Source organism: Bufo bufo, chromosome 6 (genome assembly GCF_905171765.1).
Source record: "Bufo bufo chromosome 6, aBufBuf1.1, whole genome shotgun sequence".
Taxonomy (NCBI): Eukaryota; Metazoa; Chordata; class Amphibia; order Anura; family Bufonidae; genus Bufo; species Bufo bufo.
Window position 1 is genome coordinate 250,426,101 of NC_053394.1, and position 27,284 is coordinate 250,453,384.

The following is a 27,284-nucleotide window of genomic DNA, read 5'->3' on the forward strand; positions in this document are numbered from 1 at the left end:
CTGTACTGTTTTAGCTGGTCGAGTTATTTGTAGTGACTGTAAAAGCACACTTTTTTTTCTGGGTTGAAAAACCATTCCCAAATTTGCCATTTTTCAAAATAACTAGTTTCTGGTATTTGAGGCCTACTTGAAATCTATCCCAAAAAGAATATCTTACATTGAAGCTAGTGATAGTGTCATTCAGAAAAACCTAAGACACACACTAGCGTGCTGATAGAAATCTGATTCTGTGATTAAACCTATACCTGTCACACAGCGCAAAAAAAAACAGGCCTCACATCTCTATTTAACCAAATCTGTACTGTTTTAGCTGGTCAAGTTATTTGTAGTGACCGTAAAAGCACACTTTTTTTTCTGGGTTGAAAAACCATTCCCAAATTTGCCATTCTCAAAATAAGTAGTTTCTGGTATTTGAGGCCTACTTGAAATCTATCCCAAAAAGAATATCTTACATTGAAGCTAGTGATAGTGTCATACAGAAAAACCTAAGACACACACTAGCGTGCTGATAGAAGTCTGATTCTGTGATTAAATCTACAGTCATGTGAAAAAATTAGGACACCCTTTGAAAGCATGTGGTTTTTTGTAACATTTTTAATAAATGGTTATTTCATCTCCGTTTCAACAATACAGAGAGATTAAAGTAATCCGACTAAACAAAGAAAACTGAAGAAAAGTCTTTTCAAGATCTTCTGTAAATGTCATTCTACAAAAATGCCTATTCTAACTGAGGAAAAAGATAGGACACCCTTGCCCCTAATAGCGAGTGTTACCTCCTTTGGCTGAAATAACTGCAGTGAGACGGTTCTTGTAGCCATCTACCAGTCTTCGACATCGGTCTGAGGAAATTTTACCCCACTCCTCAATGCAGAACTTTTTCAGCTGTGAGATGTTTGAGGGGTTTCTTGCACGTACAGCCCTTTTCAAGTCACCCCACAGCATCTCAATGGGATTCAAATCTGGACTTTGACTTGGCCATTCCAGGACTCTCCATTTCTTCTTTTTCAGCCAATCTTTGGTTGATTTACTAGTATGTTTTGGGTCATTGTCATGTTGCATGGTCCAGTTCCGCTTCAGCTTTAATTTTCTAACTGATGGTCTCACATGTTCTTCAAGCACCTTCTGATACACAGTAGAATTCATCGTGGATTCTATGATGGTGAGCTGACCAGGTCCTGCTGCAGCAAAGCAGCCCCAAACCATGACACTTCCACCTCCATGCTTCACAGTTGGTATGAGGTTCTTTTCTTGGAATGCTGTGTTTGGTTTACGCCAAACATGTCCTCTGCTGTTGTGTCCAAATAATTCAATTTTGGACTCATCTGTCCAAAGAACATTATTCCAGAAGTCCTGGTCTTTGTCAACTTTATCGCTGGCAAATGTCAGTCTGGCCTCGATGTTTCTCTTGGAAAGCAAAGGTTTCCTCCTTGCACACCTCCCATGCAAGTTAAACTTGTACAGTCTCTTTCTGATTGTAGAGGCATGTACTTCTACATCAACAGTAGCCAGAGCCTGCTGTAGTTCTCGAGATGACACTTTAGGGTTTTTGGATACCTCTTTTAGCATCTTGCGGTCTGCTCTTGGGGTGAACTTGCTGGGGCGACCAGTCCTGGGCATGTTGGCAGTTGTTTTGAAAGCCCTCCACTTGTAGACTATCTTCCGGACAGTGGAATGGCTGATTTCAAAATCTTTTGAGATCTTTTTAAATCCCTTCCCAGACTCATAGGCTGCTACAATCTTTTCTCTGAAGTCCTCTGACAGCTCTTTTGCTCTCACCATGGTGCTCACTCTCACTTCAACAGTCAGGAGCACACCAAACTAAATGTCTGAGGTTTAAATAGGGCAAGCCTCATTCAACATGCATTATGTGCACCTGGTGTGATATACCTGTGTGAGATCTGAGCCAATTTAAGAGGGAATACATGTGAGGGTGTCCTATCTTTTTCCTCAGTTAGAATAGGCATTTTTGTAGAATGACATTTACAGAAGATCTTGAAAAGACTTTTCTTCAGTTTTCTTTGTTTAGTTGGATTACTTTAATCTCTCTGTATTGTTGAAACGGAGATGAAATAACCATTTATTAAAAATGTTACAAAAAAACCACATGCTTTCAAAGGGTGTCCTAATTTTTTCACATGACTGTATACCTGTCACACAGCGCAAAAAAAAACAGGCCTCACATCTATATTTAACCAAATCTGTACTGTTTTAGCTGGTCAAGTTATTTGAAGTGACCGTAAAAGCACACTTTTTTTTCTGGGTTGAAAAACCATTCCCAAATTTGCCATTCTCAAAATAACTAGTTTCTGGTATTTGAGGCCTACTTGAAATCTATCCCAAAAAGAATATCTTACATTGAAGCTAGTGATAGTGTCATTCAGAAAAACCTAAGACACACGCTAGCGTGCTGATAGAAATCTGATTCTGTGATTAAACCTATACCTGTCACACAGCGCAAAAAAAAACAGGCCTCACATCTCTATTTAACCAAATCTGTACTGTTTTAGCTGGTCAAGTTATTTGTAGTGACCGTAAAAGCACACTTTTTTTTCTGGGTTGAAAAACCATTCCCAAATTTGCCATTCTCAAAATAACTAGTTTCTGGTATTTGAGGCCTACTTGAAATCTATCCCAAAAAGAATATCTTACATTGAAGGTACTGATAGTGTCATTCAGAAAAACCTAAGACACACGCTAGCGTGCTGATAGAAATCTGATTCTGTGATTAAACCTATACCTGTCACACAGCGCAAAAAAAAACAGGCCTCACATCTCTATTTAACCAAATCTGTACTGTTTTAGCTGGTCAAGTTATTTGTAGTGACCGTAAAAGCACACTTTTTTTTCTGGGTTGAAAAACCATTCCCAAATTTGCCATTCTCAAAATAACTAGTTTCTGGTATTTGAGGCCTACTTGAAATCTATCCCAAAAAGAATATCTTACATTGAAGCTAGTGATAGTGTCATTCAGAAAAACCTAAGACACACGCTAGCGTGCTGATAGAAGTCTGATTCTGTGATTAAACCTATACCTGTCACACAGCGCAAAAAAAAACAGGCCTCACATCTCTATTTAACCAAATCTGTACTGTTTTAGCTGGTCAAGTTATTTGTAGTGACCGTAAAAGCACACTTTTTTTTCTGGGTTGAAAAACCATTCCCAAATTTGCCATTCTCAAAAAGACTAGTTTCTGGTATTTGAGGCCTACTTGAAATCTATCCCAAAAAGAATATCTTACATTGAAGCTAGTGATAGTGTCATTCAGAAAAACCTAAGACACACGCTAGCGTGCTGATAGAAATCTGATTCTGTGATTAAACCTATACCTGTCACACAGCGCAAAAAAAAACAGGCCTCACATCTCTATTTAACCAAATCTGTACTGTTTTAGCTGGTCAAGTTATTTGTAGTGAACGTAAAAGCACACTTTTTTATCTGGGTTGAAAAACAATTCCCAAATTTGCCATTCTCAAAATAACTAGTTTCTGGTATTTGAGGCCTGCTTGAAATCTATCCCAAAAAGAATATCTTACATTGAAGGTACTGATAGTGTCATTCAGAAAAACCTAAGACACACGCTAGCGTGCTGATAGAAATCTGATTCTGTGATTAAACCTATACCTGTCACACAGCGCAAAAAAAAACAGGCCTTACATCTCTATTTAACCAAATCTGTACTGTTTTAGCTGGTCAAGTTATTTGTAGTGACCGTAAAAGCACACTTTTTTTTCTGGGTTGAAAAACCATTCCCAAATTTGCCATTCTCAAAATAACTAGTTTCTGGTATTTGAGGCCTACTTGAAATCTATCCCAAAAAGAATATCTTACATTGAAGCTAGTGATAGTGTCATACAGAAAAACCTAAGACACACGCTAGCGTGCTGATAGAAGTCTGATTCTGTGATTAAGCCTATACCTGTCACACAGCGCAAAAAAAAACAGGCCTCACATCTCTATTTAACCAAATCTGTACTGTTTTAGCTGGTCAAGTTATTTGTAGTGACCGTAAAAGCACACTTTTTTTTCTGGGTTGAAAAACCATTCCCAAATTTGCCATTCTCAAAATAACTAGTTTCTGGTATTTGAGGCCTACTTGAAATCTATCCCAAAAAGAATATCTTACATTGAAGGTACTGATAGTGTCATTCAGAAAAACCTAAGACACACGCTAGCGTGCTGATAGAAATCTGATTCTGTGATTAAACCTATACCTGTCACACAGCGCAAAAAAAAACAGGCCTCACATCTCTATTTAACCAAATCTGTACTGTTTTAGCTGGTCAAGTTATTTGTAGTGACCGTAAAAGCACACTTTTTTTTCTGGGTTGAAAAACCATTCCCAAATTTGCCATTCTCAAAATAACTAGTTTCTGGTATTTGAGGCCTACTCGAAATCTATCCCCAAAAAAATATCTTACATTGAAGCTAGTGATAGTGTCATTCAGAAAAACCTAAGACACACGCTAGCGTGCTGATAGAAGTCTGATTCTGTCATTAAACCTATACCTGTCACACAGCGCAAAAAAAAACAGGCTTCACATCTCTATTTAACCAAATCTGTACTGTTTTAGCTGGTCAAGTTATTTGTAGTGACCGTAAAAGCACACTTTTTTTTCTGGGTTGAAAAACCATTCCCAAATTTGCCATTCTCAAAATAACTAGTTTCTGGTATTTGAGGCCTACTTGAAATCTATCCCAAAAAGAATATCTTACATTGAAGGTACTGATAGTGTCATTCAGAAAAACCTAAGACACACGCTAGCGTGCTGATAGAAATCTGATTCTGTGATTAAACCTATACCTGTCACACAGCGCAAAAAAAAACAGGCCTCACATCTCTATTTAACCAAATCTGTACTGTTTTAGCTGGTCAAGTTATTTGTAGTGACCGTAAAAGCACACTTTTTTTTCTGGGTTGAAAAACCATTCCCAAATTTGCCATTCTCAAAATAACTAGTTTCTGGTATTTGAGGCCTACTTGAAATCTATCCCAAAAAGAATATCTTACATTGAAGCTAGTGATAGTGTCATTCAGAAAAACCTAAGACAAACGCTAGCGTGCTGATAGAAATCTGATTCTGTGATTAAACCTATACCTGTCACACAGCGCAAAAAAAAACAGGCCTCACATCTCTATTTAACCAAATCTGTACTGTTTTAGCTGGTCAAGTTATTTGTTGTGACCGTAAAAGCATACTTTTTTTTCTGGGTTGAAAAACCGTTCCCAAATTTGCCATTCTCAAAATAACTAGTTTCTGGTATTTGAGGCCTACTTGAAATCTATCCCAAAAAGAATATCTTACATTGAAGCTAGTGATAGTGTCATTCAGAAAAACCTAAAACACACGCTAGCGTGCAGATAGAAGTCTGATTCTGTGATTAAACCTATACCTGTCACACAGCGCAAAAAAAAACAGGCCTCACATCTCTATTTAACCAAATCTGTACTGTTTTAGCTGGTCGAGTTATTTGTAGTGACTGTAAAAGCACACTTTTTTTTCTGGGTTGAAAAACCATTCCCAAATTTGCCATTCTCAAAATAACTAGTTTCTGGTATTTGAGGCCTACTTGAAATCTATCCCAAAAAGAATATCTTACATTGAAGCTAGTGATAGTGTCATTCAGAAAAACCTAAGACACACGCTAGCGTGCTGATAGAAATCTGATTCTGTGATTAAACCTATACCTGTCACACAGCGCAAAAAAAAACAGGCCTCACATCTCTATTTAACCAAATCTGTACTGTTTTAGCTGGTCGAGTTATTTGTAGTGACTGTAAAAGCACACTTTTTTTTCTGGGTTGAAAAACCATTCCCAAATTTGCCATTCTCAAAATAAGTAGTTTCTGGTATTTGAGGCCTACTTGAAATCTATCCCAAAAAGAATATCTTACATTGAAGCTAGTGATAGTGTCATTCAGAAAAACCTAAGACACACACTAGCGTGCTGATAGAAATCTGATTCTGTGATTAAACCTATACCTGTCACACAGCGCAAAAAAAAACAGGCCTCACATCTCTATTTAACCAAATCTGTACTGTTTTAGCTGGTCAAGTTATTTGTTGTGACCGCAAAAGCATACTTTTTTTTCTGGGTTGAAAAACCATTCCCAAATTTGCCATTCTCAAAATAACTAGTTTCTGGTATTTGAGGCCTACTTGAAATCTATCCCAAAAAGAATATCTTACATTGAAGCTAGTGATAGTGTCATTCAGAAAAACCTAAGACACACGCTAGCGTGCTGATAGAAATCTGATTCTGTGATTAAACCTATACCTGTCACACAGCGCAAAAAAAAACAGGCCTCACATCTCTATTTAACCAAATCTGTACTGTTTTAGCTGGTCAAGTTATTTGTAGTGACCGTAAAAGCACACTTTTTTTTCTGGGTTGAAAAACCATTCCCAAATTTGCCATTCTCAAAATAACTAGTTTCTGGTATTTGAGGCCTACTTGAAATCTATCCCAAAAAGAATATCTTACATTGAAGGTACTGATAGTGTCATTCAGAAAAACCTAAGACACACGCTAGCGTGCTGATAGAAATCTGATTCTGTGATTAAACCTATACCTGTCACACAGCGCAAAAAAAAACAGGCCTCACATCTCTATTTAACCAAATCTGTACTGTTTTAGCTGGTCAAGTTATTTGTAGTGACCGTAAAAGCACACTTTTTTTTCTGGGTTGAAAAACCATTCCCAAATTTGCCATTCTCAAAATAACTAGTTTCTGGTATTTGAGGCCTACTTGAAATCTATCCCAAAAAGAATATCTTACATTGAAGCTAGTGATAGTGTCATTCAGAAAAACCTAAGACACACGCTAGCGTGCTGATAGAAGTCTGATTCTGTGATTAAACCAATACCTGTCACACAGCGCAAAAAAAAACAGGCCTCACATCTCTATTTAACCAAATCTGTACTGTTTTAGCTGGTCAAGTTATTTGTAGTGACCGTAAAAGCACACTTTTTTTTCTGGGTTGAAAAACCATTCCCAAATTTGCCATTCTCAAAAAGACTAGTTTCTGGTATTTGAGGCCTACTTGAAATCTATCCCAAAAAGAATATCTTACATTGAAGCTAGTGATAGTGTCATTCAGAAAAACCTAAGACACACGCTAGCGTGCTGATAGAAATCTGATTCTGTGATTAAACCTATACCTGTCACACAGCGCAAAAAAAAACAGGCCTCACATCTCTATTTAACCAAATCTGTACTGTTTTAGCTGGTCAAGTTATTTGTAGTGACCGTAAAAGCACACTTTTTTTTCTGGGTTGAAAAACCATTCCCAAATTTGCCATTCTCAAAATAACTAGTTTCTGGTATTTGATGCCTACTTGAAATCTATCCCAAAAAGAATATCTTACATTGAAGGTACTGATAGTGTCATTCAGAAAAACCTAAGACACACGCTAGCGTGCTGATAGAAATCTTAAACTGTGATTAAACCTATACCTGTCACACAGCGCAAAAAAAAACAGGCCTCACATCTCTATTTAACCAAATCTGTACTGTTTTAGCTGGTCAAGTTATTTGTAGTGACCGTAAAAGCACACTTTTTTTTCTGGGTTGAAAAACCATTCCCAAATTTGCCATTCTCAAAATAACTAGTTTCTGGTATTTGAGGCCTACTTGAAATCTATCCCAAAAAGAATATCTTACATTGAAGCTAGTGATAGTGTCATTCAGAAAAACCTAAGACACACGCTAGCGTGCTGATAGAAGTCTGATTCTGTGATTAAACCTATACCTGTCACACAGCGCAAAAAAAAACAGGCCTCACATCTCTATTTAACCAAATCTGTACTGTTTTAGCTGGTCAAGTTATTTGTAGTGACCGTAAAAGCACACTTTTTTTTCTGGGTTGAAAAACCATTCCCAAATTTGCCATTCTCAAAAAGACTAGTTTCTGGTATTTGAGGCCTACTTGAAATCTATCCCAAAAAGAATATCTTACATTGAAGCTAGTGATAGTGACATTCAGAAAAACCTAAGACACACGCTAGCGTGCTGATAGAAATCTGATTCTGTGATTAAACCTATACCTGTCACACAGCGCAAAAAAAAACAGGCCTCACATCTCTATTTAACCAAATCTGTACTGTTTTAGCTGGTCAAGTTATTTGTAGTGAACGTAAAATCACACTTTTTTATCTGGGTTGAAAAACAATTCCCAAATTTGCCATTCTCAAAATAACTAGTTTCTGGTATTTTGAGGCCTGCTTGAAATGTATCCCAAAAAGAATATCTTACATTGAAGGTACTGATAGTGTCATTCAGAAAAACCTAAGACACACGCTAGCGTGCTGATAGAAATCTGATTCTGTGATTAAACCTATACCTGTCACACAGCGCAAAAAAAAACAGGCCTTACATCTCTATTTAACCAAATCTGTACTGTTTTAGCTGGTCAAGTTATTTGTAGTGACCGTAAAAGCACACTTTTTTTTCTGGGTTGAAAAACCATTCCCAAATTTGCCATTCTCAAAATAACTAGTTTCTGGTATTTGAGGCCTACTTGAAATCTATCCCAAAAAGAATATCTTACATTGAAGCTAGTGATAGTGTCATACAGAAAAACCTAAGACACACGCTAGCGTGCTGATAGAAGTCTGATTCTGTGATTAAACCTATACCTGTCGCACAGCGCAAAAAAAAACAGGCCTCACATCTCTATTTAACCAAATCTGTACTGTTTTAGCTGGTCAAGTTATTTGTAGTGACCGTAAAAGCACACTTTTTTTTCTGGGTTGAAAAACCATTCCCAAATTTGCCATTCTCAAAATAACTAGTTTCTGGTATTTGAGGCCTACTTGAAATCTATCCCAAAAAGAATATCTTACATTGAAGCTAGTGATAGTGTCATTCAGAAAAACCTAAGACACACGCTAGCGTGCTGATAGAAATCTGATTCTGTGATTAAGCCTATACCTGTCACACAGCACAAAAAAAAACAGGCCTCACATCTCTATTTAACCAAATCTGTACTGTTTTAGCTGGTCAAGTTATTTGTAGTGACCGTAAAAGCACACTTTTTTTTCTGGGTTGAAAAACCATTCCCAAATTTGCCATTCTCAAAATAACTAGTTTCTGGTATTTGAGGCCTACTTGAAATCTATCCCAAAAAGAATATCTTACATTGAAGGTACTGATAGTGTCATTCAGAAAAACCTAAGACACACGCTAGCGTGCTGATAGAAATCTGATTCTGTGATTAAACCTATACCTGTCACACAGCGCAAAAAAAAACAGGCCTCACATCTCTATTTAACCAAATCTGTACTGTTTTAGCTGGTCAAGTTATTTGTAGTGACCGTAAAAGCACACTTTTTTTTCTGGGTTGAAAAACCATTCCCAAATTTGCCATTCTCAAAATAACTAGTTTCTGGTATTTGAGGCCTACTCGAAATCTATCCCAAAAAAAATATCTTACATTGAAGCTAGTGATAGTGTCATTCAGAAAAACCTAAGACACACGCTAGCGTGCTGATAGAAGTCTGATTCTGTCATTAAACCTATACCTGTCACACAGCGCAAAAAAAAATAGGCCTCACATCTCTATTTAACCAAATCTGTACTGTTTTAGCTGGTCAAGTTATTTGTAGTGACTGTAAAAGCACACTTTTTTTTCTGGGTTGAAAAACCATTCCCAAATTTGCCATTCTCAAAATAACTAGTTTCTGGTATTTGAGGCCTACTTGAAATCTATCCCAAAAAGAATATCTTACATTGAAGCTAGTGATAGTGTCATTCAGAAAAACCTAAGACACACGCTAGCGTGCTGATAGAAGTCTGATTCTGTGATTAAACCTATACCTGTCACACAGCGCAAAAAAAACCAGGCCTCACATCTCTATTTAACCAAATCTGTATTGTTTAGCTGGTCAAGTTATTTGTAGTGAACGTAAAAGCACACTTTTTTTATCTGGGTTGAAAAACAATTCCCAAATTTGCCATTCTCAAAATAACTAGTTTCTGGTATTTGAGGCCTACTTGAAATCTATCCCAAAAAGAATATCTTACATTGAAGGTACTGATAGTGTCATTCAGAAAAACCTAAGACACACGCTAGCGTGCTGATAGAAATCTGATTCTGTGATTAAACCTATACCTGTCACACAGCGCAAAAAAAAAACAGGCCTCACATCTCTATTTAACCAAATCTGTACTGTTTTAGCTGGTCAAGTTATTTGTAGTGACCGTAAAAGCACACTTTTTTTTCTGGGTTGAAAAACCATTCCCAAATTTGCCATTCTCAAAATAACTAGTTTCTGGTATTTGAGGCCTGCTTGAAATCTATCCCAAAAAGAATATCTTACATTGCAGGTACTGATAGTGTCATTCAGAAAAACCTAAGACACACGCTAGCGTGCTGATAGAAATCTGATTCTGTGATTAAACCTATACCTGTCACACAGCGCAAAAAAAAACAGGCCTCACATCTCTATTTAACCAAATCTGTACTGTTTTAGCTGGTCAAGTTATTTGTAGTGACCGTAAAAGCACACTTTTTTTTCTGGGTTGAAAAACCATTCCCAAATTTGCCATTCTCAAAATAACTAGTTTCTGGTATTTGAGGCCTACTTGAAATCTATCCCAAAAAGAATATCTTACATTGAAGCTAGTGATAGTGTCATTCAGAAAAACCTAAGACACACGCTAGCGTGCTGATAGAAATCTGATTCTGTGATTAAACCTATACCTGTCACACAGCGCAAAAAAAAACAGGCCTCACATCTCTATTTAACCAAATCTGTACTGTTTTAGCTGGTCAAGTTATTTGTAGTGACCGTAAAAGCACACTTTTTTTTCTGGGTTGAAAAACCATTCCCAAATTTGCCATTCTCAAAATAACTAGTTTCTGGTATTTGAGGCCTACTTGAAATCTATCCCAAAAAGAATATCTTACATTGAAGGTACTGATAGTGTCATTCAGAAAAACCTAAGACACACGCTAGCGTGCTGATAGAAATCTGATTCTGTGATTAAACCTATACCTGTCACACAGCGCAAAAAAAAACAGGCCTCACATCTCTATTTAACCAAATCTGTACTGTTTTAGCTGGTCAAGTTATTTGTAGTGACCGTAAAAGCACACTTTTTTTTCTGGGTTGAAAAACCATTCCCAAATTTGCCATTCTCAAAATAACTAGTTTCTGGTATTTGAGGCCTACTTGAAATCTATCCCAAAAAGAATATCTTACATTGAAGCTAGTGATAGTGTCATTCAGAAAAACCTAAGACACACGCTAGCGTGCTGATAGAAGTCTGATTCTGTGATTAAACCAATACCTGTCACACAGCGCAAAAAAAAACAGGCCTCACATCTCTATTTAACCAAATCTGTACTGTTTTAGCTGGTCAAGTTATTTGTAGTGACCGTAAAAGCACACTTTTTTTTCTGGGTTGAAAAACCATTCCCAAATTTGCCATTCTCAAAAAGACTAGTTTCTGGTATTTGAGGCCTACTTGAAATCTATCCCAAAAAGAATATCTTACATTGAAGCTAGTGATAGTGTCATTCAGAAAAACCTAAGACACACGCTAGCGTGCTGATAGAAATCTGATTCTGTGATTAAACCTATACCTGTCACACAGCGCAAAAAAAAACAGGCCTCACATCTCTATTTAACCAAATCTGTACTGTTTTAGCTGGTCAAGTTATTTGTAGTGACCGTAAAAGCACACTTTTTTTTCTGGGTTGAAAAACCATTCCCAAATTTGCCATTCTCAAAATAACTAGTTTCTGGTATTTGATGCCTACTTGAAATCTATCCCAAAAAGAATATCTTACATTGAAGGTACTGATAGTGTCATTCAGAAAAACCTAAGACACACGCTAGCGTGCTGATAGAAATCTTAAACTGTGATTAAACCTATACCTGTCACACAGCGCAAAAAAAAACAGGCCTCACATCTCTATTTAACCAAATCTGTACTGTTTTAGCTGGTCAAGTTATTTGTAGTGACCGTAAAAGCACACTTTTTTTTCTGGGTTGAAAAACCATTCCCAAATTTGCCATTCTCAAAATAACTAGTTTCTGGTATTTGAGGCCTACTTGAAATCTATCCCAAAAAGAATATCTTACATTGAAGCTAGTGATAGTGTCATTCAGAAAAACCTAAGACACACGCTAGCGTGCTGATAGAAGTCTGATTCTGTGATTAAACCTATACCTGTCACACAGCGCAAAAAAAAACAGGCCTCACATCTCTATTTAACCAAATCTGTACTGTTTTAGCTGGTCAAGTTATTTGTAGTGACCGTAAAAGCACACTTTTTTTTCTGGGTTGAAAAACCATTCCCAAATTTGCCATTCTCAAAAAGACTAGTTTCTGGTATTTGAGGCCTACTTGAAATCTATCCCAAAAAGAATATCTTACATTGAAGCTAGTGATAGTGACATTCAGAAAAACCTAAGACACACGCTAGCGTGCTGATAGAAATCTGATTCTGTGATTAAACCTATACCTGTCACACAGCGCAAAAAAAAACAGGCCTCACATCTCTATTTAACCAAATCTGTACTGTTTTAGCTGGTCAAGTTATTTGTAGTGAACGTAAAATCACACTTTTTTATCTGGGTTGAAAAACAATTCCCAAATTTGCCATTCTCAAAATAACTAGTTTCTGGTATTTTGAGGCCTGCTTGAAATGTATCCCAAAAAGAATATCTTACATTGAAGGTACTGATAGTGTCATTCAGAAAAACCTAAGACACACGCTAGCGTGCTGATAGAAATCTGATTCTGTGATTAAACCTATACCTGTCACACAGCGCAAAAAAAAACAGGCCTTACATCTCTATTTAACCAAATCTGTACTGTTTTAGCTGGTCAAGTTATTTGTAGTGACCGTAAAAGCACACTTTTTTTTCTGGGTTGAAAAACCATTCCCAAATTTGCCATTCTCAAAATAACTAGTTTCTGGTATTTGAGGCCTACTTGAAATCTATCCCAAAAAGAATATCTTACATTGAAGCTAGTGATAGTGTCATACAGAAAAACCTAAGACACACGCTAGCGTGCTGATAGAAGTCTGATTCTGTGATTAAACCTATACCTGTCGCACAGCGCAAAAAAAAACAGGCCTCACATCTCTATTTAACCAAATCTGTACTGTTTTAGCTGGTCAAGTTATTTGTAGTGACCGTAAAAGCACACTTTTTTTTCTGGGTTGAAAAACCATTCCCAAATTTGCCATTCTCAAAATAACTAGTTTCTGGTATTTGAGGCCTACTTGAAATCTATCCCAAAAAGAATATCTTACATTGAAGCTAGTGATAGTGTCATTCAGAAAAACCTAAGACACACGCTAGCGTGCTGATAGAAATCTGATTCTGTGATTAAGCCTATACCTGTCACACAGCACAAAAAAAAACAGGCCTCACATCTCTATTTAACCAAATCTGTACTGTTTTAGCTGGTCAAGTTATTTGTAGTGACCGTAAAAGCACACTTTTTTTTCTGGGTTGAAAAACCATTCCCAAATTTGCCATTCTCAAAATAACTAGTTTCTGGTATTTGAGGCCTACTTGAAATCTATCCCAAAAAGAATATCTTACATTGAAGGTACTGATAGTGTCATTCAGAAAAACCTAAGACACACGCTAGCGTGCTGATAGAAATCTGATTCTGTGATTAAACCTATACCTGTCACACAGCGCAAAAAAAAACAGGCCTCACATCTCTATTTAACCAAATCTGTACTGTTTTAGCTGGTCAAGTTATTTGTAGTGACCGTAAAAGCACACTTTTTTTTCTGGGTTGAAAAACCATTCCCAAATTTGCCATTCTCAAAATAACTAGTTTCTGGTATTTGAGGCCTACTCGAAATCTATCCCAAAAAAAATATCTTACATTGAAGCTAGTGATAGTGTCATTCAGAAAAACCTAAGACACACGCTAGCGTGCTGATAGAAGTCTGATTCTGTCATTAAACCTATACCTGTCACACAGCGCAAAAAAAAATAGGCCTCACATCTCTATTTAACCAAATCTGTACTGTTTTAGCTGGTCAAGTTATTTGTAGTGACTGTAAAAGCACACTTTTTTTTCTGGGTTGAAAAACCATTCCCAAATTTGCCATTCTCAAAATAACTAGTTTCTGGTATTTGAGGCCTACTTGAAATCTATCCCAAAAAGAATATCTTACATTGAAGCTAGTGATAGTGTCATTCAGAAAAACCTAAGACACACGCTAGCGTGCTGATAGAAGTCTGATTCTGTGATTAAACCTATACCTGTCACACAGCGCAAAAAAAACCAGGCCTCACATCTCTATTTAACCAAATCTGTATTGTTTAGCTGGTCAAGTTATTTGTAGTGAACGTAAAAGCACACTTTTTTTATCTGGGTTGAAAAACAATTCCCAAATTTGCCATTCTCAAAATAACTAGTTTCTGGTATTTGAGGCCTACTTGAAATCTATCCCAAAAAGAATATCTTACATTGAAGGTACTGATAGTGTCATTCAGAAAAACCTAAGACACACGCTAGCGTGCTGATAGAAATCTGATTCTGTGATTAAACCTATACCTGTCACACAGCGCAAAAAAAAAACAGGCCTCACATCTCTATTTAACCAAATCTGTACTGTTTTAGCTGGTCAAGTTATTTGTAGTGACCGTAAAAGCACACTTTTTTTTCTGGGTTGAAAAACCATTCCCAAATTTGCCATTCTCAAAATAACTAGTTTCTGGTATTTGAGGCCTGCTTGAAATCTATCCCAAAAAGAATATCTTACATTGCAGGTACTGATAGTGTCATTCAGAAAAACCTAAGACACACGCTAGCGTGCTGATAGAAATCTGATTCTGTGATTAAACCTATACCTGTCACACAGCGCAAAAAAAAACAGGCCTCACATCTCTATTTAACCAAATCTGTACTGTTTTAGCTGGTCAAGTTATTTGTAGTGACCGTAAAAGCACACTTTTTTTTCTGGGTTGAAAAACCATTCCCAAATTTGCCATTCTCAAAATAACTAGTTTCTGGTATTTGAGGCCTACTTGAAATCTATCCCAAAAAGAATATCTTACATTGAAGCTAGTGATAGTGTCATTCAGAAAAACCTAAGACACACGCTAGCGTGCTGATAGAAATCTGATTCTGTGATTAAACCTATACCTGTCACACAGCGCAAAAAAAAACAGGCCTCACATCTCTATTTAACCAAATCTGTACTGTTTTAGCTGGTCAAGTTATTTGTAGTGACCGTAAAAGCACACTTTTTTTTCTGGGTTGAAAAACCATTCCCAAATTTGCCATTCTCAAAATAACTAGTTTCTGGTATTTGAGGCCTACTTGAAATCTATCCCAAAAAGAATATCTTACATTGAAGGTACTGATAGTGTCATTCAGAAAAACCTAAGACACACGCTAGCGTGCTGATAGAAATCTGATTCTGTGATTAAACCTATACCTGTCACACAGCGCAAAAAAAAACATGCCTCACATCTCTATTTAACCAAATCTGTACTGTTTTAGCTGGTCAAGTTATTTGTAGTGACCGTAAAAGCACACTTTTTTTTCTGGGTTGAAAAACCATTCAAAATTTGCCATTCTCAAAATTGTGGTGAACGGGAACAATGAGGAAAACATCTAATAAGGGACGTGGACGTGGACATGGTCGTGGTGGTGTTAGTGGACCCTCTGGTGCTGGGAGAGGACGTGGCCGTTCTGCCACAGCCACACGTCCTAGTGAACCAACTACCTCAGGTCCCAGTAGCCAGCAGAATTTACAGCGATATTTGGTGGGACCCAATGCCGTTCTAAGGATGGTAAGGCCTGAGCAGGTGCAGGCATTAGTCAATTGGGTGGCCGACAGTGGATCCAGCACGTTCACATTATCTCCCACCCAGTCTTCTGCAGAAAGCGCACAGATGGCGCATGAAAACCAAGCCCATCGGTCTGTCACGTCACCCCCATGCATATCAGGGAAACTGTCTAAGCCTCAAGTTATGCAGCAGTCTCTTATGCTGTTTGAAGACTCTGCTGCCAGGGTTTCCCAAGGGCATCCACCTAGCCCTTCCCCAGGGGTGGAAGAGATAGAATGCACTAACGCACAACCACTTATTTTTCCTGATGATGAGGACATGGGAATACCACCTCAGCACGTCTCTGATGATGACGAAACACAGGTGCCAACTGCTGCGTCTTTCTGCAGTGTGCAGACTGAACAGGAGGTCAGGGATCAAGACTGGGTGGAAGACGATGCGGGGGACGATGAGGTCCTAGACCTCACATGGAATGAAGGTCGTGCCACTGACTTTCACAGTTCGGAGGAAGAGGCAGTGGTGAGACCGAGCCAACAGCGTAGCAAAAGAGGGAGCAGTGGGCAAAATCAGAACACCCGCCGCCAAGAGACTCCGCCTGCTACTGACCGCCGCCATCTGGGACCGAGCACCCCAAAGGCAGCTTCAAGGAGTTCCCTGGCATGGCACTTCTTCAAACAATGTGCTGACGACAAGACCCGAGTGGTTTGCATGCTGTGCCATCAGAGCCTGAAGCGAGGCATTAACGTTCTGAACCTTAGCACAACCTGCATGACCAGGCACCTGCATGCAAAGCATGAACTGCAGTGGAGTAAACACCTTAAAAACAAAGAAGTCACTCAGGCTCCCCCTGCTACCTCTTCTGCTGCTGCTGCCTTGGCCTCTTCTGCTGCTGCCGCTGCCTCGGCCTCTTCCTCCGCCTCTGGAGGAACGTTGGCACCTGCCGCCCAGCAAACATGGGATGTACCACCAACTCCACCACCTGCGTCACCAAGCATCTCAACCATGTCACACGGCAGCGTTCAGCTCTCCATCTCACAAACATTTGAGAGAAAGCGTAAATTCCCACCTAGCCACCCTCGTTCCCTGGCCCTCAATGCCAGCATTTCTAAACTACTGGCCTATGAAATGCTGTCATTTAGGCTGGTGGACACACACAGCTTCAAACAGCTCATGTCACTTGCTGTCCCACAGTATGTTGTTCCCAGCCGCCACTACTTCTCCAAGAGAGCCGTGCCTTCCCTGCACAAACAAGTGTCCGATAAAATCAAGTGTGCACTGCGCAACGCCATCTGTGGCAAGGTCCACCTAACCACAGATACGTGGACCAGTAAGCACGGCCAGGGACTCTATATCTCCCTAACTGCACACTGGGTAAATGTAGTGGCGGCTGGGCCCCAGGCGGAGAGCTGTTTGGCGCACGTCCTTCCGCCGCCAAGGATCGCAGGGCAACATTCTTTGCCTCCTGTCTCCTCCTCCTCCTACTCAGCTTCCTCCTCCTCTTCTTCCACCTGAGGCGGATAGCAGTTTGGCGCATGTCCCTCCACCACCGAGGATTGCAGGGCGCTTCAGTTTTCCTCCTGTTGCTTCCTCCTCCTACTCTGCTTCCTCATCCTCTACCAGCTTCTCATCCAGTCAGCCACACACCTTCACCACCAACTTCAGCACAGCACGGGGTAAACGTCAGCAGGCCATTCTGAAACTCATATGTTTTGGGGACAGGCCCCACACCGCACAGGAGTTGTGGCGGGGTATAGAACAACAGACCGACGAGTGGTTGCTGCCGGTGAGCATCAAGCCCGGCCTGGTGGTGTGCGATAATGGGCGAAATCTCGTTGCAGCTCTGGGACTAGCCGGTTTGACGCACATCCCTTGCCTGGCGCATGTGCTGAATTTGGTGGTGCAGAAGTTCATTCGCAACTACCCCGACATGTCAGAGCTGCTGCATAAAGTGCGGGCCGTCTGTTCGCGCTTCCGGCGTTCACACCCTGCCGCTGCTCGCCTGTCTGCGCTACAGCGTAACTTCGGCCTTCCCGCTCACCGCCTCATATGCGACGTGCCCACCAGGTGGAACTCCACCTTGCATATGCTGGACAGACTGTGCGAGCAGCAGCAGGCCATAGTGGAGTTTCAGCTGCAGCACGCACGGGGCAGTCACACTGTGGATCAGACCCACTTCACCACCAATGACTGGGCCTCCATGCGAGACCTGTGTGCCCTGTTGCACTGTTTCGAGTACTCCACCAACATGGCCAGTGGCGATGACGCCGTTATCAGCGTTACAATACCACTTCTATGTCTCCTTGAGAAAACACTTAGGGCGATGATGGAAGAGGAGGTGGCCCAGGAGGAAGAGGAGGAAGAGGGGTCATTTTTAGCACTTTCAGGCCAGTCTCTTCGAAGTGACTTAGAGGGAGGTTTTTTGCAACACCAGAGGCCAGGTACAAATGTGGCCAGACAGGGCCCACTACTGGAGGACGAGGAGGACGAGGATGAGGAGGAGGTGGAGGAGGATGAGGATGAAGCATGTTCACAGCGGGGTGGCACCCAAAGCAGCTCGGGCCCATCACTGGTGCGTGGCTGGGGGGAAACACAGGACGATGACGATACGCCTCCCACAGAGGACATTTGTCCTTACCTCTGGGCAGCCTGGCACACATGAGCGACTACATGCTGCAGTGCCTGCGCAACGACAGCAAAGTTGCCCACATTTTAACGTGTGCGGACTACTGGGTGGCCACCCTGCTGGATCCCCGGTACAAAGACAATGTGCCCACCTTACTTCCTACACTGGAGCGTGATAGGAAGATGCGCGAGTACAAGCGCACGTTGGTAGACGCGCTACTGAGAGCATTCCCAAATGTCACAGGGGAACCAGTGGAAGCCCAAGGCGAAGGCAGAGGAGGAGCAAGAGGTCGCCAACGCAGCTGTGTCACGCCCAGCTCCTCTGAGGGCAGGGTTAGCATGGCAGAGATGTGGAAAAGTTTTGTCAACACGCCACAGCTAAGTGCACCACCACCTGATACGGAACGTGTTAGCAGGAGGCAACATTTCACTAACATGGTGGAACTGTATCTGTGCACACCCCTCCACGTACTGACTGATGGTTCGGCCCCATTCAACTTCTGGGTCTCCAAATTGTCCATGTGGCCAGAGCTAGCCTTTTATGCCTTGGAGGTGCTGGCCTGCCCGGCGGCCAGCGTTTTGTCTGAACGTGTATTCAGCACGGCAGGGGGCGTCATTACAGACAAACGCAGCCGCCTGTCTACAGCCAATGTGGACAAGCTGACGTTCATAAAAATGAACCAGGCATGGATCCCACAGGACCTGTCCATCCCTTGTGCAGATTAGATATTAACTACCTCCCCTTAACAATATATTATTCTACTCCAGGGCACTTCCTCATTCAATACTATTTTTAATTTCATTTTACCATTATATTGCGGGGCAACCCAAAGTTGAATGAACCTCTCCTCTGTCTGGGTGCCGGGGCCTAAATGTGTGACAGTGGCCTGTTCCAGTGGTGGGTGACGTGAAGCCTGATTCTCTGCTATGACATGAAGACTTATTCTGTGCTGACATGAAGCCAGATTCTCTGTTACGCGACCTCTCTCCTCTGCCTGGGCCTAAATATGTGACAGTGGCCTGTTCCAGTGGTGGGTGACGTGAAGCCTGATTCTCTGCTATGACATGAAGACAGATTCTGTGCTGACATAAGGCCAGATTCTCTGTTACAGGACCTCTCTCCTCTGTCTGGGTGCCGGGGCCTAAATGTGTGACAGTGGCCTGTTCCAGTGGTGGGTGACGTGAAGCCTGATTCTCTGCTATGACATGAAGACAGATTCTGCGCTGACATCAGGCCAGATTCTCTGTTACGGGACCTCTCTCCTCTGCCTGGGTGTCTGGGCCTAAATGTGTGACAGTGGCCTGTTCCAGTGGTGGGTGACGTGAAGCCTGATTCTCTGCTATGACATGAAGACAGATTTTGTGCTGACATCAGGCCAGATTCTCTGTTACGGGACCTCTCTCCTCTGCCTGGGTGCCTGGGCCTAAATGTGTGACAGTGGCCTGTTCCAGTGGTGGGTGACGTGAAGCCTGATTCTCTGCTATGACTTGAAGACTGATTCTGCGCTGACATCAGGCCAGATTCTCTGTTACGGGACCTCTCTCCTCTGCCTGGGTGCCTGGGCCTAAATGTGTGACAGTGGCCTGTTCCAGTGGTGGGTGACGTGAAGCCTTATTCTCTGCTATGACATGAAGACAGATTCTGCGCTGACATAAGGCCAGATTCTCTGTTACGGGACCTCTCTCCTCTGCCTGGGTGCCTGGGCCTAAATTTGTGACAGTGGCCTGTTCCAGTGGTGGGTGACGTGAAGCCTGATTCTCTGCTATGACATGAAGACAGATTCTGTGCTGACATCAGGCCAGATTCTCTGTTACGGGACCTCTCTCCTCTGCCTGGGTGCCTGGGCCTAAATGTGTGACAGTGGCCTGTTCCAGTGGTGGGTGACGTGAAGCCTGATTCTCTGCTATGAGATGAAGACAGATTCTGTGCTGACATAAGGCCAGATTCTCTGTTACGGGACCTCTCTCCTCTGCCTGGGTGCCTGGGCCTAAATGTGTGACAGTGGCCTGTTCCAGTGGTGGGTGACGTGAAGCCTGATTCTCTGCTATGACATGAAGACAGATTCTGCGCTGACATCAGGCCAGATTCTCTGTTACGGGACCTCTCTCCTCTGCCTGGGTGCCTGGGCCTAAATGTGTGACAGTGGCCTGTTCCAGTGGTGGGTGACGTGAAGCCTGATTCTCTGCTATGACATGAAGACAGATTCTGTGCTGACATCAGGCCAGATTCTCTGTTACGGGACCTCTCTCCTCTGCCTGGGTGCCTGGGCCTAAATGTGTGACAGTGGCCTGTTCCAGTGGTGGGTGACGTGATGCCTGATTATCTGCTATGACATGAAGACAGATTCTGCGCTGACATAAGGCCAGATTCTCTGTTACGGGACCTCTCTCCTCTGCCTGGGTGCCTGGGCCTAAATGTGTGACAGTGGCCTGTTCCAGTGGTGGGTGACGTGAAGCCTGATTCTCTGCTATGACATGAAGACAGATTCTGTGCTGACATCAGGCCAGATTCTCTGTTACGGGACCTCTCTCCTCTGCCTGGGTGCCTGGGCCTAAATGTGTGACAGTGGCCTGTTCCAGTGGTGGGTGACATGAAGCCTGATTCTCTGCTATGACATGAAGACAGATTCTGCGCTGACATCAGCCCAGATTCTCTGTTACGGGACCTCTCTCCTCTGCCTGGGTGCCTGGGCCTAAATGTGTGACAGTGGCCTGTTCCAGTGGTGGGTGACGTGAAGCCTGATTCTCTGCTATGACATGAAGACAGATTCTGTGCTGACATCAGGCCAGATTCTCTGTTACGGGACCTCTCTCCTCTGCCTGGGTGCCCGGGCCTAAATGTGTGACAGTGGCCTGTTCCAGTGGTGGGTGTCGTGAAGCCTGATTCTCTGCTATGACATGAAGACAGATTCTGCGCTGACATAAGGCCAGATTCTCTGTTACGGGACCTCTCTCCTCTGCCTGGGCCTAAATATGTGACAGTGGCCTGTTCCAGTGGTGGGTGACGTGAAGCCTGATTCTCTGCTATGACATGAAGACAGATTCTGTGCTGACATAAGGCCAGATTCTCTGTTACAGGACCTCTCTCCTCTGTCTGGGTGCCGGGGCCTAAATGTGTGACAGTGGCCTGTTCCAATGGTGGGTGACGTGAAGCCTGATTCTCTGCTATGACATGAATACAGATTCTGCGCTGACATAAGGCCAGATTCTCTGTTACGGGACCTCTCTCCTCTGCCTGGGTGCCTGGGCCTAAATGTGTGACAGTGGCCTGTTCCAGTGGTGGGTGACGTGAAGCCTGATTCTCTGCTATGAGATGAAGACAGATTCTGTGCTGACATAAGGCCAGATTCTCTGTTACGGGACCTCTCTCCTCTGCCTGGGTGCCTGGGCCTAAATGTGTGACAGTGGCCTGTTCCAGTGGTGGGTGACGTGAAGCCTGATTCTCTGCTATGACATGAAGACAGATTCTGCGCTGACATCAGGCCAGATTCTCTGTTACGGGACCTCTCTCCTCTGCCTGGGTGCCTGGGCCTAAATGTGTGACAGTGGCCTGTTCCAGTGGTGGGTGACGTGAAGCCTGATTCTCTGCTATGACATGAAGACAGATTCTGTGCTGACATCAGGCCAGATTCTCTGTTACGGGACCTCTCTCCTCTGCCTGGGTGCCTGGGCCTAAATGTGTGACAGTGGCCTGTTCCAGTGGTGGGTGACGTGATGCCTGATTCTCTGCTATGACATGAAGACAGATTCTGCGCTGACATCAGGCCAGATTCTCTGTTACGGGACCTCTCTCCTCTGCCTGGGTGCCTGGGCCTAAATGTGTGACAGTGGCCTGTTCCAGTGGTGGGTGACGTGAAGCCTGATTCTCTGCTATGACATGAAGACAGATTCTGTGCTGACATCAGGCCAGATTCTCTGTTACGGGACCTCTCTCCTCTGCCTGGGTGCCTGGGCCTAAATGTGTGACAGTGGCCTGTTCCAGTGGTGGGTGACATGAAGCCTGATTCTCTGCTATGACATGAAGACAGATTCTGCGCTGACATCAGCCCAGATTCTCTGTTACGGGACCTCTCTCCTCTGCCTGGGTGCCTGGGCCTAAATGTGTGACAGTGGCCTGTTCCACTGGTGGGTGACGTGAAGCCTGATTCTCTGCTATGACATGAAGACAGATTCTGTGCTGACATCAGGCCAGATTCTCTGTTACGGGACCTCTCTCCTCTGCCTGGGTGCCCGGGCCTAAATGTGTGACAGTGGCCTGTTCCAGTGGTGGGTGTCGTGAAGCCTGATTCTCTGCTATGACATGAAGACAGATTCTGCGCTGACATAAGGCCAGATTCTCTGTTACGGGACCTCTCTCCTCTGCCTGGGCCTAAATATGTGACAGTGGCCTGTTCCAGTGGTGGGTGACGTGAAGCCTGATTCTCTGCTATGACATGAAGACAGATTCTGTGCTGACATAAGGCCAGATTCTCTGTTACAGGACCTCTCTCCTCTGTCTGGGTGCCGGGGCCTAAATGTGTGACAGTGGCCTGTTCCAATGGTGGGTGACGTGAAGCCTGATTCTCTGCTATGACATGAATACAGATTCTGCGCTGACATAAGGCCAGATTCTCTGTTACGGGACCTCTCTCCTCTGCCTGGGTGCCTGGGCCTAAATGTGTGACAGTGGCCTGTTCCAGTGGTGGGTGACGTGAAGCCTGATTCTCTGCTATGACATGAAGACAGATTCTGCTCTGACATAAGGCCAGATTCTCTGTTACGGGACCTCTCTCCTCTGCCTGGGTGCCGGGGACTAAATGTGTGACAGTGGCCTGTTCCAGTGGTGGGTGACGTGAAGCCTGATTCTCTGCTATGACATGAAGACAGATTCTGCGCTGACATAAGGCCAGATTCTCTGTTACGGGACCTCTCCTCTGCCTGGGTGCCTGGGCCTAAATGTTTGACAGTGGTAAAGTGGTAAAGGAGGAGAGCATATTTAAAAGAAGAAAAACTACCACAAGAGGACACAGTTTTAAATTAGAGGGGCAAAGGTTTAAAAGTAATATAAGGAAGTATTACTTTACTGAGAGAGTAGTGGATGCATGGAATAGCCTTCCTGCAGAAGTGGTAGCTGCAAATACAGTGAAGGGGTTTATGCATGCATGGGATAGGCATAAGGCTATCCTTCATATAAGATAGGGCCAGGGGCTATCCATAGTACTCAGTATATTGGGCAGACTAGATGGGCCAAATGGTTCTTATCTGCCGACACATTCTATGTTTCTATGTTTCTATGTTCCAGTGGTGGGTGACGTGAAGCCTGATTCTCTGCTATGACATGAAGACTGATTCTGCGCTGACATGAAGCCAGATTCTCTGCTATGGCATGAAGAGACTGATTCTCTGCTGACATGAAGCCATATTCTTTGCTATGGCATGAAGAGACTGATTCTCTGCTGACGTGAAGCCAGATTCTCTGCTATGGGACCTCTGTCCAATTGATATTGGTTCATTTTTATTTTTTTAATTTTAATTTTAATTCATTTCCCTATCCACATTTGTTTGCAGGGGATTTACCTACATGTTGCTGCCTTTTGCAGCCCTCTAGCTCTTTCCTGGGCTGTTTTACAGCCTTTTTAGTGCCCAAAAGTTCCACAACCACAATTGCCTCTTTTACACTCGCCTTCAGATCACTCCTCACATACCCTGTCTTCCCTAAATAGTGTAAAATCTGAATATTAACAGCCCAGTAATGCGAAGAGTCCAACCATTTCTCAACTACACCAACTACATCTATGTGTTCCTCTAGTACACGGGTGTCAAACACAAGGCCCGCGGGCCGAATCCGGCCCGCCAGACCTTGTCATGTGGCCCGCGCAGCGAGCGAGCTGGCGGCGGCGGATGGGCACAGGGAGATGAGCGCTTCCATTGTGGAAGCGCTCATCTCCAGTCATCTGTATCGCCGTCCTCAGGACAGCGATACAGATGCCTGCCTGTGCTGCGGTAGGGGAGGGAGAGGCGTGTCCCTTTCCCTTCCTCTGATAGGCTGCCGGCCTAGCGCCTGCAGCCTATCAGAGGCCGGCGCAGGCGGCGCGATGACGTCATCGCGCTGCCTGAGCCATACAGCGTGGGACACAGGCCAGAAGAGGCCTTCATCGCATCACTGACATGGAGGTAAGTATGTGTTTTTTTTTATTATTTTTATTATGTACAATACTTTTACTGGCGGGGGCTGTTATTACTGGCAAAGGGGGGGCTGTTTGTTATTACTGGCAAAGGGGGGGCTGTTATTACTGGCAAAGGGGGGGCTGTTATTACTGGCGGGGGCTGTTATTACTGGCAAAGGGGGGCTGTTATTACTGGCGGGGCTGTTATTACTGGCACAGAGGGGCTCTTATTACTGGGGGCTGTTATTACTGGCACAGAGGGGCTCTTATTACTGGGGGCTGTTATTACTGGCACAGAGGGGCTGTTATTACTGACACAGAGGGGCTCTTATTACTGGGGGCTGTTATTACTGGGGGCTGCTATTACTGGCACAGGGGGGCTGCTATTACTGGCATAGGGGGCTATTATTACTGGCACAGGGGGGGGCTGTTAATACTGGCACATGATTGGGGGCACTATGGGGGCATCTACTGAGGCCACAAAGAAGGGGTATTTTATATGGGCTCTCTGTACAGTACAATTTTATACTGGGACACATGGTGGGTACTATGGGGAAGGTGGGAGAGGAACACTATGGGGTCATCTACGGGGGACACTAAGAAGGGGTATTTTATACTTGCAAATTATGGGGGACACTGAGGGCATCTACTGGAGCATTTTATACTGGTACATTATGGGGGGCACTAGGAGGAAGGAGGGTGTGGAGCACTATGGGGTCATTTACTAGGGGCACTATATGGGGGTATTTTATACTGGCACATTATGGGGGCACTATGAGGACATTAGCGTAAATGGGGGCATTACAAGGGGGTATTTACTGTCACATTATAAGGAGAATTATTACTACTGGGGGGGCATTATGGTGGGCTTTATTACTCCCCCATGGTATGACCCCCTAGTAGCAGCACCAGCCTCTCCCTGCTCTGCTATCCCATCCAAATACTTATTATGAAATCTTTCTCATTAGGATAAAACACCTCATCAGCTCCGCCGAGCCCCCGGCCAAAGTGTGGAAGTGGCGTCCGAGATCCCCAAGGGGCAAGCCAAGTAACTGTAAGTTTTCCGGCCCTTTGAGGATGACCAAACTGCTAATGCGGCCCCCGATGAATTTGAGTTTGACACCCCTGCTCTAGTACAATAGCCTCCAGCTCCCCCCCCCCTTTGCTATCTAGACTTCTAGCATTTGTAAAAAATAAATTTTAAATTACTATAACCTGTAAAGTGAATATCTGGTATTTTTTGAGTACCTTGATTGATGTTTGTATGTAACAGGTCTATATTACCAGCAGCTCTATTTTTCATCGGTGTACAGTTCTGCCCAGTCTTCTCCCTACTTTTCTCACTAAACCCAGCCCCCACTGAATCCCCACTGTTGCTTCCTATATCCCACTCTCTATCTACACTATCTACCCCATCTAACCATTTATTCCACATCTAACCATTCTGGGCCACATCCCTTTGCACTTTTTTGTGTAGCACACTGAACATTTTGGAGAACTTGGGTGACATTAAGCTCTCACTTGGGATTTCCAAAATGTACTCTCAAGAGGAGCTGGATTAGGTTGTCTGACACCTTCTATAGACATAAGATCTTGGCACAAATGGTGGAATCTTACAGCAATGATTTATCCAGCATAGTGCTGACTTGTTCAGGAGTTGTGTCAGCTATTGCAGTTCAGCTCTGTTGAAGTGAATGGTGCTTAATTGCAATATAGCTGTGGCAGTATGAGAAAGCAGCCATGTTTTTCTAAAACTCTACAACACCTTAAACCATAATGACCTAACAAATCGTTTACTATGATTTAAAGTGATTGTTCTCAACTGCTTAGTCCAACTAGTAAATGTATAGCATTAGATTGTTACAATAGTGTGGAATGCTAGATATGCTGGATAACAAGTAATATTCTACTTAATGCCAAATCAATTTACAGTGCATTCACTGTGCACATAGTGCATATTATAGAGTTGCGGAAAGGAAAAATGGGGAGTATCATTAATCCAGAGATGTGTGTTTATTTGTTGGCAGATGTTCCTTCTGCCATTGAGGACAGAGACTCTTCAATCTCATGTGAAAAAGGTTCCTGTTCACTGATTGCTCTAAAGAGTCTCCATTAGGTATCCCAGGGGACCACAGAATACAAATCTATGGAGGAAAAATTTAAATTGTGAGACTGTGCACCTCGTTTAACCCAAATTCCACTGAAGCTTAACCTCATTTGTCTGCTGTCATTTTTTATTCTATGTTCATCTCTTTATATTTCAAAACTGCTACATACTATTCCAGCTGGTATTGTGTGTTAGGAACACCCATTAACCTGTCAAATAGAATGGAATCTGCTGCTGTTTTATTGTAAGAGGGAGACACTACAAAGAAACCTATTTTATTTTAAATCTAAGTATTTACAATAATATTCATAATCATCATAATAATATTTGATTAGATTATGAGCTAAATGGTTATTAGGGTTACTAAAGCTATTAGATTTCTGTTTTTATGAAAGATGCAGATTCTAAACTCCATGTGGACATAGTTGTTAAGATATTAAACTACATGCATTAAAAGTAATAAATCAAAACATCAATGAAGTAAAAATGATAAATTGCTTCTAAGTAGTGCACAACAAAGAAAAACAAACAATAAAAACATATAGTATGTGTCTCCCATTATTAATGCATCTCAAACTTTATAATCCCTGGGCGTTTGGCAACCTCCAAGCTTATATATACTGTACAG